The sequence below is a fragment of the Schistocerca americana genome, chromosome 2 (genome assembly GCF_021461395.2).
Source record: "Schistocerca americana isolate TAMUIC-IGC-003095 chromosome 2, iqSchAmer2.1, whole genome shotgun sequence".
NCBI classification, from domain to species: domain Eukaryota; kingdom Metazoa; phylum Arthropoda; class Insecta; order Orthoptera; family Acrididae; genus Schistocerca; species Schistocerca americana.
In genome coordinates this window covers 37,367,032-37,383,997 of record NC_060120.1, presented here as the reverse complement: position 1 = coordinate 37,383,997, position 16,966 = coordinate 37,367,032, and positions in this window count along the sequence as shown.

The window sequence follows — 16,966 nt, the reverse complement described above, 5'->3', positions numbered from 1 at the left end:
CTCCCCTGTGTGCACAGAGCTGAATATTATCTTTCGGACGAGCACATTTTGTATAGAATTCAGGAAAGTTGTCCAGAATGTCAACCGCTGCTGGGCAGTGTGTTACCCACACAACCGGTAAAAAATCTCAGTAGGCATCTTGCGTCTCCCCTCCATACTTGTCAGACGTGCTTTGAAGTGGCTTGGTTGGTCTGAAGCATACTGTAATAAGCAGACACGGTCAGTACCCCGGTCTGTTCGGCATAGCACGATTTGAAGCGGAAAGCACAGGTATATTCCGCAGCGTTATACTGAACCACTTTGGTTTTGTACCACAATTTCCACGATTTTATTTCCTGGTTGTTACCTGAAAGTTTACGAAGAATATTGACACTAGCACAAACATTACACTTCGTGTTCGTACATTCCTTCTGGTGCGTAACAATCCGGTCCAGAGTTATACTTCATTGCTTATTCGTGGGACAGTGATCCAAAACCATGTTTTCCCCCGACAATATGAAGGTTTTTAGACGCACACTTATTCTTTACGCGGAAGGCACAGACACACTGGTGTTATCAGGTTCAAAATGGCTCTGAGCACTATGGGACTTAACATCTGTGGTCATCAGTCCCCTAAAACTTAGAACTACTTAAACCTAACTAACCTAAGAACATCACACACATCCATGCCCGAGGCAGGATTCGAACCTGCGACCGTAGCAGTCGCGCGGTTCCGGACTGAGCGCCTAGAACCGCGAGACCACCGCGGCCGGCGGTCTCATCAGGGTTCAATTTAAATGTGCTTGATTCCTCCTGAGCAGCAGATACAAATTATTCTAGTGTTCAAAAACATTCTGTGCAGTCCTCAGTTCAGATAAAATTCCGTGAAGGTCTGGTTGTTTGTGAACGCTATCTGACTGAAATTATCCGAGCACCCCTGTGTAATGCAAAATTACGTCATGCGGAACTGATCACGAGAAGTCATTAGAGCCGGCACACCTATACAAAAGGAGGCGCGGAGTTTATATTTTTTGTGGTAAGGTCTTACAGGACCAAACTGCTGAGGTCATCAGTCCATAAGCTTACGCACTACTTAATATAACTTGAACTAACTTACGCTAAGGACAAAGCACACACACACACACACACACCCGAGGGAGGACCCGAACCTCCGACGGGAGGAGCCGCGCGAACCGTGACAAGGCGCCTCGGACCACGCGGCTACCCCGCGCGGGAGGCTGCAGTGTTGTGTTGTTAGCAGAAAAGTAGTAACAGTGCCTTCTAAAGCGGACTATTCATCTGATGTCATCTCAGTATGTAATCCATCAGTCAGATTCTGATGATGTGATTGTGAAGTGGAAGAGCGAAGGAACAGCCACAGCTAAACAAAAAGACCTGGCAATCCTTATGACCTGACGAACAGGAATCGTCGAACAATGCGGTGGGCGGTGAATCACGCCATACCCTGTGGCACTCCGATAGAAGGGTTTGGGTTTGGCGAACTCCTGGCGAAGAACCCTACTGAGGAAGAATGGGCTGCCACGCCTCCACAGACATTCAGACACGTCGTTGAAAGCCTCCCCAGCAAAGTTCAGGCCATCATAAACGCGAAGGTTGGGTAGATCCCACAAACAGGTGTCCGGATACTTTTGATCAGGCAGTGCAAGTGGACTGCCTCAGGTTAGGCCATTCTTATGGTTTCTCCATCAGACGCTGATATTGAAATTGTATGAAAAATATTATGTTCCCAAGGCGACATCGAAGAAATTTAATCAGCTTGAATTGTTTCGTCATCGAGTACACACTGAGCAGCAGTACACGGTGACTGACTGGTTCAAATGGCTCTGAGCACTATGGGACTCAACTGCTGAGGTCATTAGTCCCCTAGAACTTAGAACTAGTTAAACCTAACTAACCTAAGGACATCACAAACATCCATGCCCGAGGCAGGATTCGAACCTGCGACCGTAGCGGTCTTGCGGTTCCAGACTGCAGCGCCTTTAACCGCACGGCCACTTCGGCCGGCGGTGACTGACTGAATGGTATGCAGCAGTCAAGATGGTGACTATGACACCTGTAGTTTTACACTTCGGAAACGGCCTTCAAAGTACTGTGTCAGAATAAAGATTTGCGAAGTACATCTCTTTCCTGTTCGAAAATCCGTTTTAGGGATCACTGTCACTCTGTCCAGGTTCCAAGTGGGTAACAATTTTTGATTATCTTCACAGTTTTTGGATTACGCAGACATTAAAACAACGCTTTCATAGAAGCTCTGTAATATTCAGTCAACAAGACGAATCCTTTTCCACTCGTCAGAAATTAGAACATTCTGAAAGATGCTTCTGGTTCGGAACGATAAGCCGGTTATCCTCCTCGCTCAGCGTAGTATCGAAGGTACCATGTTGAGCACTCTTCTGGAAGACACTTTCTACTAAATGAACGGAACGGGTCACAGAGGATGATGCACCCCAATGGCACAGGCGATTCATCATTAACGTCATCTTAAGTCTCTCCCGGTGAGATAATAGGTATTAAAAGCGTTATCATTACAAATTCATCCACCACATTATTTTCTAAAATAAGCTGTACTATGCATACCAGTTTTATAATTAAAGAATAATTGAATAAAATAGATTTGAGATTCACGCAGCACCATTATAATAACGATAATAACCATAAAATTGGAAGCAGTTAATTCCATAAATTATCTGTGAGTAGGCATTAGGTGTGATCTAAAATGGAATGACCATATAAAATTAATCGCTGGTAAAGCAGATGCCAGACTAAGATTCATTGGAAGAATCCTAAGGAAATGCAGTCCGAAAACAAAGGAAGTAGGTTACAGTATACTTGTTGGCACACTGCTTGAATACTGCTCACCGGTGTGGGATCCGTACCAGATAGGGTTGACAGAAGAGATAGAGAAGATCCAACGGAGATCAGCGCGCTTCGTTACAGAATCGTTTAGTAATGGCGAAAGCGTTTCGGAGATAATAGATAAACTCCAGTGGAAGACTCTGCAGGAGAGACGCTCAGTAGCCGGTACGGGTTTTTGTTGAAGTTTCGAGAACATACGTTCACCGAGGAGTCAAGCAGTATATTGCTCTCTCCTACGTATATCTCGCGAAGAGACCATGAAGATAAAATCAGAAAGATTAGAGCCCACACAGAGGCATGCCGCGAATCTTTCTTTCCACGAACAGTACGAGACTGGAATAGAAGGGAGAACCTATAGAGGTACTCAAGGTACCCTTCGCCACACACGTCAGGTGGCTTGCAGAGTCTGGATGTAGATGTAGATAATACAGGAAGTTATTAGAACACATAGTGCACTGAGCCAGTTACGAAAACAATGAACTGATTGTCTTCACCCTTGCTCGTCCATTTTTCACTAGACTGCCAAGAAGGTGAACCTTCAAAAGTATAACGCGTTAACACATACTAATGTCAAGTAAGTAACTGCAATGGCCAGCGCTTGGAGCTTGGGGAGTGATAGGGCTAGACGGTCAACTGATCATCATCGGAACAATAACAAATTCATTAAAATAAACCACCACTTCACTCATTAAGTAACAGCATAGAAATGATTGCCCAAAAGTTTACAATGCAACCATAAATTCCAGCAGGTGTCCTAATAACGTCCTTTTTCAATCATGTGTAGGCAGGACTCAAACCCGGCACCATTTCACAATACTGGACGCTCCGTTCTACAGGATGTGGGCCAAATAGCGCAGTTACTGGTTAAAACATATAAATAGAACACATTTAACAAACGCACAATAACCAGTTCACAGAAGCGGGCAGCTTTACAGAATTTCAAAGGATTACAGATTGCGTTTGTCCACGTCCAGAAACATTTTGGCAATAAACTTTCACAATACCACCAAATAACTTCAACCCAAAAATAAACTAAGCAATAATGCCTTTATCTAACGTTAATAGTTATTAACTCTTGAATAACAAACTAACAACAGTAAGTCCTGTAAAACCTGGTTCAAGGGTAATATAGCTAGGCTGAAACGTACAAGAAACGGTGCCGATGACGGAACCATAATCGAACAGAATCAAGCAAAGGGTACAGCGTCTACTAGGATACGTTACAATACTCACATAACAAAAATCTTAAAAGTAGACGCACGTAACGAGCAAGTTCACACCAGCTGTGCCACTCAGATCTATTCTCCCCACAGAGCCCGATACTCAAATAAATGGCCAATTTCAGTATACGGACAATAATGTTCGTGACCCACGATAACAAGAATAAATTAATGGGCGGATGCAGTTTAACACCAAACAATTAAATAATCGACTCTTTTCAAGTCTGCCGGCGCCAATAACAAACACCAAGTAAGAAACCGACTGGAGACCAATAAGGACTGAAGTTCCAACAAGCAACACTGAACCAGACTGCTGTTGTTGTTGTGGTCTTCAGTCCTGAGACTGGTTTGATGCAGCTCTCCATGCTAATCTATCCTGTGCAAGCTCCTTCATCTCCCAGTACCTACTGCAACCTACATCCTTCTGAATCTGCTTAGTGTATTCATCTCTTGGTCTCCCTCTACGACTTTTACCCTCCACGCTGCCCTCCAATGCTAAATTTGTGATCCCTTGATGCCTCAGGACATGTCCTAACAACCGATCCCTTCTTCTAATCAAGTTGTGCCACAAACTCCTCTTCTCCCCAATCCTATTCAACACCTCCTCATTAGTTACGTGATCTACCCATCTAATCTTCAATATTCTTCTGTAGCACCACATTTCGAAAGCTTTTATTCTCTTCTTGTCCAAACTATTTATCGTCCATGTTTCACTTCCATACATGGCTACACTCCATACAAATACTTCAGAAACGACTTCCTGACACTTAAATCTATACTCGACGTTAACAAATTTCTCTTCTTCAGAAACGCTTTCCTTCCCATTGCCAGTCTACATTTTATATCCTCTCTACTTCGTCCATCATCACTTATTTTGCTCCCCAAATAGCAAAACTCCTTTACTACTTTAAGTGTCTCATTTCCTAATCTAATTCCCTCATCAACACCCGACTTAGACTACATTCCATTATCCTCGTTTTGCTTTTGTTGATGTTCATCTGATATCCTCCTTTCAAGACACTGTCCATTTACTGCATTTTTATATTTTGTCCTTTCATCAATTAAATTCAATATTACTTCTGTTACCCAAGGATTTCTACTAGCTCTCATCTTTTTACCTAACTGATCCTCTGCTGCCTTCACTACTTCATCCCTTAGAGCTACCCATTCGTCTTCTACTGTATTTCTTTCCCCCGTTCCTGTCAATTGTTCCCTTATGCTCTCCCTCAAACTCTGTACAACCTCTGGTTTAATCAGTTTATTCAGGTCCCATCTCCTTAAATTCCCACCTTTTTTGCAATTTCTTCGGTTGTAATCTACAGTTCATAACCAATAGATTGTGGCCAGAGTCCACATCTGCCCCTGGAAATGTCTTGTAATTTAAAACCTGGTTCCTAAATCTCTGTCTTGCCATTATATAATCTATCTGATACCTTTTAGTATCTCCAGGATTCTTCCATGTATACAACCTCCTTTATGATTCTTGAACCAAGTGTTAGCTATGATTAAGTTATGCTCTGTGCAAAATTCTAACAGACGGCTTCCTCTTTCATTTCTTAGCCCCAATCCATATTCACCTACTATGTTTCCTTCTCTCCCTTTTCCTACTGTCGAATTCCAGTCACCCATGACTATTAAATTTTCGTCTCCCTTCACTACCTGAATAATTTCTTTTATCTCACCATACATTTCTTCAATTTCTTCGTCATCTGCAGAGGTAGTTGGCAGACAAACTTGTACTATTGTAGTAGGCATGGGCTTCGTGTCTATCTTGGCCACTATAATACGTCCACTATGCTGTTTGTAGTAGCTTACCCGCACTCCTATTTTTTATTCATTATTAAGCCTACTCCTGCATTAATCCTCTTTGATTTTGTATTTATAACCCTGTATTCACCTGACCAGAAGTCTTGTTCCTCCTGCCACCGGACTTCACTAATTCCCGCTATATCTAACTTTAACCTATCCATTTCCCTTTTTAAATTTTCTAACCTACCTGCCCTATTAAAGGATCTGACATTCCACCGTCCGATCCGTAGAATGCCAGTTTTCTTTCTCCTGATAGCGACGTCCTCTTGAGTAGTCCCCCCTGACTGCGTGATAAATTCGACTCCGGAGCGCATGACGCATGGCAACAGGAAATTTTCTGAAAAGTGCTCAGCATGTTCAGATCCTTTTGATTGAACGGAGGGTAACTTCCAAGAATGATTGCCTCTCGAAGTCGCGCGACTCTGGTGGCGGACGTTATGAGTATCTTAACGGTGGCCATTATAGCAACGACAAAAGAAGAGCGTTACAAAAATACTTGTAACTACGAAGGAGACGACTTACGTTACTCGTTGTCGGTGTTGTTGTCATGTGAAAGTCCATGTGGTGTGTACGCTATGGGAACAGTTCCCTTTTTGCCATTAATTCGCGGAGGTGAGTAAGTCAGAGCAACTAAGGGAACGACGGAAAACAGATAAATATGACGATCACAAATAATTTATCATAACGCCCGCCACTAGAGTCGCGTGATCGATTGAGGATCGCGCGTTCGATATGTATCGTTTGGACCCCGCGACTTCGGGAGGCAATCATTCTTGGAAGTTTCCGAACAGGGGCTGCTCCAGGCGGTGAATGCTTCACCTTCCGTTGGTCACGCAGTGCGACCCGACGTTGTGCACTCAGGCTTGCACTGCCTTGGAGGAGCCCACTCAGCTTGTCTGCTTGGAATGGACTCTACACACCTGTTGCCAGCTGGAACCTTCCTTCTTGACTGCCAGACAGAGACCCCTTTCCGTGAGCCCTGTGTACCTGTAAAAGGCTCGGAAGTCGCCCACGAGCCCTATCGGGAGTCTCACGCGAAGCAGTTGCTGGGCAACGCGCAGTAGGTAAGAGATGGCGTGGCTCAGTAACTTACACTATTAAACAAGTAAATATGCCATAGAAACTGCAAAAGTAACTTAGAACAACCTGACATACGTCATTTTTTTGTATTAAATACAATCACTTTTTTCTGGTCACTTCCAAATCTGATCCTTTTCTGTCCAATCCCGTCATGGAAATCTAAATCTTAAACAGGGAAAGAGTCGTTGTAAGCTTCCGGTTATTATATATCAATGGTGAAAACCAGAGAGTCCAGAAACACAGCAGGGTCGTTGTATACATATATGCATAACGATATGACGAGATACTGAGCACCTCATACAGCATGGAACAAGTCCTTATTGGTCTCGGGCCGGCCTGAACCTGTGCGGGAGACGCAGTCCACCTGACACCCCAGTTCCGCCTCTTGCAACTGGAGGCAGTGGGTGTACAGCGAGGTGTAGCGTCTCTGAGTCACTATCGATAGCCGCTATAGGTGGGGATACTAAATCCCTCCTCCCTCGGCACGTAGGTCCGACAATGGCCAAGTTTGTGCTGTTGCCGGCATGGAAGCGGAGGCACGACTGAGTTCTCCACCAAGAGGGTCAGCGGTATAGCTTTGTCTGGACTGGCCAATTCTGATAGCCCGGTACTGCGGGTCAGTGAATTTGGCACCATGATGGAGACATATTGTTGTTTAGTATAACTGGAGCTAGAAGACTGGGTCCACATTCAACAGCTGTCAGACTGCGGTTTATTCATTTGACTATTTAGGAGTGGGTAACAGGGATGCAGGGTGTACCAGCGAGAGTATGGCGCAGGGTTATGGCAAGTGGCTTGGTGAGTGTTTGCCGTAGTGTCGGAGGTGGCAACGGAGAGACAGTGCTGCCGTGGTTGCGGTGCGAGTTGGTATTGGTGGAGAAGCTCATAAGACGTCATAACTGGCCGCGACGTCGAACAGCTCACGCCCCTGTGGCTTGCAGTGACCTCCTGGGTCCACCCCAGGTGCCGTACAAATGGGTGCGCCCTGAAACAAGCACTCCGCAGGTAGGCGGACCTACACTTAAACTGCGCTCGCTGCAGTTGAGGCAGGTCTAGCATGGTTCGATGTCTGCACCCTGGCATCATTTTGGCAAGACTGTCCCAGTGTGCGTAGAGGAAGCTGTGGAACGCTTCCTCGCTCAATGTCGCCAGCAGAGCCTAATACATTTGAGCTCTCAATGTCCTTACAGTTCACTCGCTCTCTGTGTTGGAGGTTGGACACAAGGAGGCAGTGGTCAGGTGCTCAATGCCGTGTGGTGATAGGAGGCCTCAAACTGTGATGATGTAAACTGGGGACTGTTGTGAGACATAAGTCTGCATGTCACTCCCTCATGGCATAAAAGGTAGAGAGGGTACATATGATAGCATGGATGGACTTTGACGACATCTATGCCATAAAGGGGATGTTGGAGAGACCTTTCACCACCAGCAGACATATAGCTCCCTGAAATGCCCAAGAAAAATCAATGTGTACTCTCGTGTGTGGTCTGCTAATGGCCACCGAGAGAAAAGGTGTGCTGGGGCCATCTGGTTTAGTGAACTGTCACAACGGGAGTTTCATACAAGTCCAGTCGCAGCGTCACTACTGCGACAGTATATGTGCCGCTGTGCTGACGTCTTCATTCGTGTTGTTATCCCTCAATGTGAAGCATGGAGCGCCTGTGGGCTGCACGGCAGAAGTGCGAGGGGGGATGACTGTCCGGCATTGACAGTTGTCAGTGGCCAAGGTTAATATCGCTCCACTCCTGACGAAACGTACCACAGAACCGGCTCGTTGGAAAACAATGGGGCAACATACTTCCTTTCAGCAAGAGTTCACCCAGCATTTCTTAAAGTTTCTGATCTAGCGCAATGAAAATCATTTCCTGGCGAATGAGATCTACACTGGAACCAATGGGAAGGTAGGACAGGGCATCTTTACAGTTCGAGAATTCCGAAGTATTGACATACTTCGAATTTCAAATTTCAGCCTTTGCCGGTAAAAGGCTTAAACAGTTTTTAGATTAAATAAAAATGTAAAATATTTGCAGTGAATTGGGCATTGAGGTCGAGAGAAAAGTTATGTCCTTTTGCGTGCAAAAGCTGAAACATAGGGAACTGTAGAAGAAGCTAGAGCCCATCTGGCTTAAGACTGTGTTGTTGTGTAGGACACCGACTAAACTGTAGTCTAACTGCAACAATCTGCTTCTAATGACCATAGTATTCTGTTACCAGAGTGGATACTTTAGTGAAATATAAATCACTATGGTCAGAGAGTGGTCGCAAGTTTTGCACCACTTCGCAGAGACGACTGCTAGAAGAAAAGACCAAACACTACGTTGACTAACTCAAATGCTATAAGCAAACAAAGCAGCTCAAAAAATCGAAGGTTTACCTCCCAGCTCTCCGAAGCGTAGTCAAAGCAGGCGAACGGTGCTGGGTTGTTACTGTGACCGCCGACTGATACTTCAGTTGTTGGGACCAGAATCATTGGATAGCAGCATACTGTTATTTTCGCAGTTTTTCTTGTTCCTAATGTTGTTGCTGTTGCTGTGGTGACAGCTTTAGTTGCCAAAGTTCAAGAAACTTCGAATCCATAGTATTGGCGCATAGTGAGATTTGATGATAGAGTAACACCTCGTCACCACTTGTGTGACCACTTCCAGTACGAAAATGTAAACTGTAAACAAAGCTGCGTGCTGCAAGTTTACCAACAGCGTAAACCAGAGAGTCCTGAAACAAAACAGAGTTCTTGTGCGCACATTAGTATTACGACATTCTCAGCACTTCATACAGCACGGAACAAGCAATTACTGGCAGCTCGGACAGCCTTGCACCAATGCGAGAGGCGCGACCCACGTTACATACCTGTTCCACCTCTGGCAGCTGGAGGCGGCATCTGTCGTAGCGACGAGCAACATCTCTGGTCGCTGTCGCTACCTGCTGGAGGTGAAGATAATAAAGAGCCAACATAACGCAGTTCGTGTCTTTGTTTGTACACTCTAAGACAAAAAAACTACGCACCTCTAAGGAATTATCCGGATGGGAAGGAAATTGGTACATGTGATGTGCATGTACAGACAAACAAATGATTACATTATCATAAAATGATTGACTTAGTTGCTGGAAGTCATTCCGGGGGATATCGTGCGAAATTCTGTTCAATTGATGCTTTAGATTGTCAAAATCCCGACCTGGTTGGAGGCCCCTGCCCACAATGCTCCAAACATTCTCAGCTGGGAAACGATTCGGCGACCTTGCTGGCCAAGGTAGGGTTTGACGAGCACGAAGACAAGCAGTAGAGACTGTCACCGTGTGCGGGTGGGCATTATCTTGCTGAAATGTAAACCGAGGGTGCCATGAGGGGCAGCAAAACGGGGCGTAGAATACTGTTGACGTACCGCTCTGCTGTATGGACGCCGCGGATGAAATGGCGCCCGATACCATCATTGCTGATTTCCGGGCCTTATGGCGGGTGATAGACAGGTTGGTATCAAAAAGCTGTCCGCGGAGTCTCCAGACTCCTATTGGCTGGTCATTGGGGCTCAGTTGGAGAAAGGGCTCGTCACTGAACAGAGAGAACTTTGTAATGCGGACAGCCAAGACCGTTAAATTTCATCATGAATTGAAGTAAAATCAACCCCAAGCAAGCACTAATTGGTGATTTCGTCATTGTCATAATCGGTTTCGCTGCATTAAATAGCAATCTCAGGTGAACCCCCTCCGGAGGTTCGAGTCCTCTCTCGGCCATGGGTTTGTGTGTTGCTCTTAGCGTAACTTGCTTTAAGTAGTGTGTAAGTCTAAGGACCTATGACCTAAGCAGTTTGGCTCCTTAGGAATTCACATATTTGAACATTTGAACATAAGAAGGAAAGGATTTAATGTAAGAGATATGAAAAAAATACTATAAAATCCTTTAAAAATTCTGTAAAAATTTAAATACTATCGATAATTTTAAGAAAACATTTTTTTAAAATATTTTTATAGATCTTATTTGAAGTATGCAAACATACAGAAACATCAAAACTGAAACGTACTTACAGCAGTAACACATCAGCGTAGCAAGACACCCCTAACTTTCGTAATCAAAAATCAAACCCCTGAAGAAGTGCAGTCGTCAAAATGAATAAAACAGGAAATCTGTTTGAATAGAGCGGTGATACACTACTAATAAAAAACCATGTATAAGTAAAATGTGTGAAATCGAAAGACATAAATAAGGAAATATCAAAATTGGGGCCTCCAGGGAGCAAAATAATCAACCTCCCATGCCCGTTTCACTGACTCTCACGCCGTTGTGAAAAAATGACAAAACCATAAGATTGGTTGAACAACAGCCGCGCAGGATTAGCCGAGCGGTCTAATGCGCTGCAGTCCTGAACTTTCGGCCGGTCCCGGCGGAGGTTCGAGTCCTCCCTCGGGCATGGGTGTGTGTGTTCGTCCTTAGGATAATTTAGGTTAAGTAGTGTATAAGCTTTGGGACTGATGACCTTACCAGTTAAGTCCCATAAGATTTCACACACATTTTATTGAACAACAAACCGATAAGTGTATCCGTATGGAATCCATGAAACCGAGGACACTAAATAGTTAATGACACGTTATTATATTATTATAATATTATATAATAATATAATTATATAATAATATAATATTATTATATTATTATTATTATAATTATTATTATTTTCAGACAAAATATATCAAGTTAAGGGACACCTAACCACAACAGAAATTTAATATAATGAGACAGCAAATGACTTAGATAACTTGAAGGAACATCAACCGATAATTTGTTCACACCCCGCCGTGGTTGCAATGGTGCGGCGTGGAGGGCAGACGGGTGTGTACTAACATGGACGGATGACATTCTATCGGAGGCGCTAGTGAGCTACGATAAGGCCACGACATAAAGTAAACGCAGCGAGATTTTTGAATACGGAAGACTGGGGAGCGCCCTAACAGTGAGACAATGTATCCAAAGATGGAATAGTAAAAAAATAAAAGATAATTTCTCATTGAGGAAAAGGTAAATATAATGATGAAAAAATTAATACGCGTAAAAATAAGTAAGATCACGAAGTATATGAAATTAAAATTCACTTTTAGACAATCAAAATAGATAAACTGGAGTGTAGGTTGCCAACTGTATGACCCGCTTGACGAAGCTGTGATTATTATGTTGGATTTCAAACTGACCAATTTAACATGCCCTTGGAAGCGCACACTAAAAGATCTACCAGTCTGGCCAAAATATGTCTTCTGCCAGTCCCCACAACGAACATTGTAAACAACAGACGTATGTAACTTACAAGCAGGAGACCGATCCCTATTCCTGTATTTTTGGCCAATCTTCTGAGGAATAAAATATACTGGAGAAATATTTTTTGTTATAAGGCTAGCATCTCTCGAAAATCCTACCATAAAGGGAGATCCTATGGTAAACATGGGCCGGGCAAGGGGGTCTTAAGAACAGGCTGCAAGGTAATGCCATGGATACTACCCGGCCTCAGATTCGAACCTCTCTTCTTTAAAATGCCCTTGATATCACCAACAAAGCTAGCCTCGTAACCATTGTGTACCTCTATAACCTGGGTAAGTTGATATTCTCTGACAAAGGCTTCACAGGATATGGCCGCGTTATGCATTCTGCTCACCATAGCTCTAATAGCAGCGTTGCGTTCTGTTGATTTGGGGGAAGAAACCAAACAACAAGGTCATCGGTCTCATCCGATTAGGAGAGGAAGTCGGCCGTGTACTATTAAAGGAACCATCCTGGCATTTGCCTAAACTGATTTAGGGAAATCACGGAAAACCTAAATCAGGATGGCCAGACGCGGGATTGAACCGTCGTCCTCCCGAAAGCGATAACAACAGCCATACTGTACTTATGAGGATGGTTTGAGGTACAATGAATCACTGAATGAGTGCATGTAGGTTCCCGTTAAAAACAAAGATAAAGCCAGAAGCCTGCAATTTGATAATAAGATCTAGGTAAGGAAGTGAGCCTGGCAAACTCTGCTGCATAACGAAGTGGATCGTCGGGTGGAGATTATTTACATCGTTCAAAACCCAATCGCTCTCATCACTAATGCCTTCACACATCAGCAAAACGTCGTCAACGTATCTGTACCACAACATTACGTTCTGGGTATGACATGGAATTTTTCCATAACATCTTGTTAGAAACTAGTTCAAAAATGGTTCAAATGGCTCTGAGCACTATGTGACTTAATATCTGAGCTCATCCGTCCCCTAGACCTACTTAAACCCAACTAACCTAAGGACATCACACACACCCATGCCCGATGCAGGATTCGAACCTGCGACCGTAGCGGTCGCGCGGTTCCAGATTGAAGCGCCTAGAACCGCTCGGCCACACCGGCCGGCTCGAAACTAGTCATACAAATATTTGCTAGACGAAAATCCAAGGGATTGCCAGTCCGTCTTTTTGTGTGTAATAGTAGTTCTCAAACCTGAAACACCTAAAATGCAATACAGTCCTCATTGTTGCCAGAAGCTCATCGATTTCTTGTTTTGGTCTGTCGCTCAAAGTCGACAGACTGCTAGAAATGATGTCCAAAGCTTGCTCTGTGGGAGTATTAGAATATATATTACAGACATCAAATGACAAAATACCTGCACTGGAAGTGCGATTTAACTCTTGCAATTTGCAGTTTGGCAGTAACCTATCTCCAGTTATGTACGTAAAAATCGTTAGGGTGCTTGTAATATTTGTCCAAGTACTAATCGAGTGCCTTCTCAACATGATATCCAGCTGCCCCCTCCCCCCCCCCCCCCCCCCAGCGTTAAAGATGGGGCGGATAGGATGGTGATTTGTTTGGATTGGCACTTGAGCTAGGGACAGTTGGGTGCATCGGAAATAGACGCATTTTCTGAAATGCGCTGAAAAGACGTTCAATAGACTTTTAAAAAAATATTCAAACTAGTTACTACTTAGTTGTTATACGAACCTACATTTGACAATACTGTTCAACGTAAAAAACTGCTCCACTTTTTCGAAAGTCTTTTTCTTCGATTACAATTACCATCTTCCCCTTACCAGCCTCTATCACCAGGGCTTGGTTTCGATGCAACTTATCGTTAATAGATTTCAAGCCTCAGAACCTCCACATCAAATATATGAGTCCTGCATGTATTTGGAAATAACTCTGTTGACATCAGTTGCTACCTCATTGCATTGTGCAGTAAGAAGCCTAGCGCTCCGTAGGACCGAAACGCTGTGTTCAATAGGCGTTGTACTGTGTCTGCTGAAGGCCTAAGGCGAATTTTGCCATTTACCATAAAAATGAGATAAATGTACTTTACTCCAAGAAAGAAAGGATTAACAGAAATTTATATTGAGCACACTTTGGTTTTGCTAGAGGAGTGAATGGTTTTCAGTGTGAATGGGCATATGCCCATATAGCCCAGGTGACAAAAAGGAGATGAACTTGCTCGATAAGAGATTTCTTATAATATCCTCAATGTCGTGACATAGCAACGGACGAGCAACATAATTCCGCACATCCCTCGGAGGACATTCAACAACTCTGTCGATCAAAGCCAAGCCAAATAATTGCTTGCATAAGGGCCACAGGCGTATCAACACGTTACTGACTTGCTCAATTTGTGAAACTCTTTCTCTCGAATAAATAATACAGTTTTTTCTGAAATTGTAATCATTTGTTTGTCTGTACGTGTACATCGCATCTACCGATTTCCGCCTTATTCGGCTAGTTCCTTCGAGGTGCGCCGTTGATTTTTTTGTTTTCTTCTTCTTCTCCTTCTCCTTTTTAGAATGTACTTTTATTTTACCTTTCAAGATTAAGGCCGTCATGTTCTTTCACAATATTAGATTTAACCAAACATCCTTAGAGATTCTGCTTGCAATTAAAATTGCAATGGTTAATATGTTATTATTATTATTATTCTGAACATTTGTTATAGTGAAGTCGCTTCTATTAACACGTGTTAAGTACATTCTCACAACATACGACTAATATATTTGACAAATAGAGTAGTGATACACTATGTGATCAAAAGTATCCAGACACCTAGCTGAAAATGACTTACAAGTTGGTGGCACCTCCATCGGTAATGCTGGAATTCAATATGGTGTTGGCCCATCCTTAGCCTTGATGACAGCTTCCACCCTCACAGGCACACGTTCAATCAGGTGCTGGAAGGTTTCTTGGGGAATGGCAGCCCATTCTTCACGGAGTGCTGCACTGAGCAGAGGTATCGCTGTCGGTCGGTGTGGCCTGGCACGAATTCGGCGTTCCAAAACATCCGAAAGGTGTTCTACAGCATTCAGGTCAGGACTCTGTGCAGGTCAGTCCATTGCAGGGATTTTATTGTCGTGTAACCACTCCGCCACAGGCCGTGCATTAAGAACAGTTGCTCGATCGTGTTGAAAGATGAAATCGCCATCCCCGAATTGCTCTTCAACAGTGGTAAGCAAGAAGGTGCTTCGATCGTCAGTGTGTACTGTGATTCTTCACTCCACACAACGTTTTCCCACTGTACAAACGTCCCATGTCTACTATCCTTACACCAAGCGAGGCGTAGTTTGGACTTTACCGGCATGATGTGTGGCTTATGAGCAGCCGCTCGACGTGAAATCCAAGTTTTTTCACCTCCTGCCTAACTGTCATAGTACTTGCAGTGGATGCTGATGCAATTTGGAATTCTTGTGTGATGGTCTCGATAGATGTCTGCTATTACACATTACGACCCTCTTCAACTGTCGGCTTTCTCTGTCAGTAAACGGATGAGGTCGGCATGTATGCTTTCGTGCTGTACATGTCCCTTCACGTTTCCACTTCACTATCACATCGGAAACAGTGGACCTAGGGATGTTTAAGAGAGTGGAAATTTCGTATACATGCTAATAAGATGTGAATCGGGTATATAAGGAGTAGCGTTGTCTGTATATCATTAGTTTCATTTGGTTAACGATGGGTTATGGAGTCTGGTCGTGGCAAGAGTAATTAATTAAAATAATATTATAAATACCTTTCTTCTTTGAAAGCCACGATTTTACGCACTGTTTCACTGTTCAGACCTATGACTGTAGTAGCACTTGTTCATCAGGTACTGACTGAAACGTACTCAACCAAAACAACGCTACTCCTTATATACCCGATTCACATCTCATTAGCAGTATTAGTATGTGGCAGTAGGTCGCAACACAATGCACCTAATATGAAAAACGTATGTTTTTGGGAGTCTCCGGATACTTTTGATCACATAGTGTTTACTAAAAAGAAGGTTTGGCTGTGGAACAGAAGGACGGAAATCTAGAGAAGAAATTAAATGGCCTGGAAAGAAAGGTGAGAAGTTATAGGATTAGAGTAAGAAAAGGCGTGGAAGAAAATGAAAGGTAACGCCCAGAGATGAAAAAAGCTTCCAGAGTATCGACACTATGAGAGACATACAGGTACGCTATTGGTCTGAAGGAGGAAACTGTGATAAACCCGAAGGGTACCTAAGCCGTTGATAACAGATAAAGCTTTACCCTTATCTTGAAAGTTTCGTGATTTCGGATCAGTCACAGTTACTGGGTAGAGTACTCCACAGCTGTATGACTAAATGAAGAAGAAGATAGATAACATTTTTATCCACACGAAGGTGCATCACAGTAGCTGGAGGTATAGTAGTTGGGGGTATCAGATGTAGTATTGAATGTGTAGAATATAACAGGTAGGTTCGCAGAAGAGCTTCTGTGAAGTTTGGAAGGTAGGAGACGAGGTACTGGCGGAATTGAAGCTGTGAGGACGGGTCGTGAGTCGTGCTTGGGTAGGTGAGACGGTAGAGCACTTGCCCGCGAAAGGCAAAGGTCCCGAGTTCGAGTCTCGGTCCGGCACACAGTTTTAATCCGCCAGGAAGTTTCAATTGGGACTTTGTACGGGCGCTGATGACCGCGTCGTTGAACGCCCCACATAACAAACATCATCATCACCATCATCATCATCACAGTGTCAGATGTTGAGTGAACACTGCAAGGACATAGGGATGCT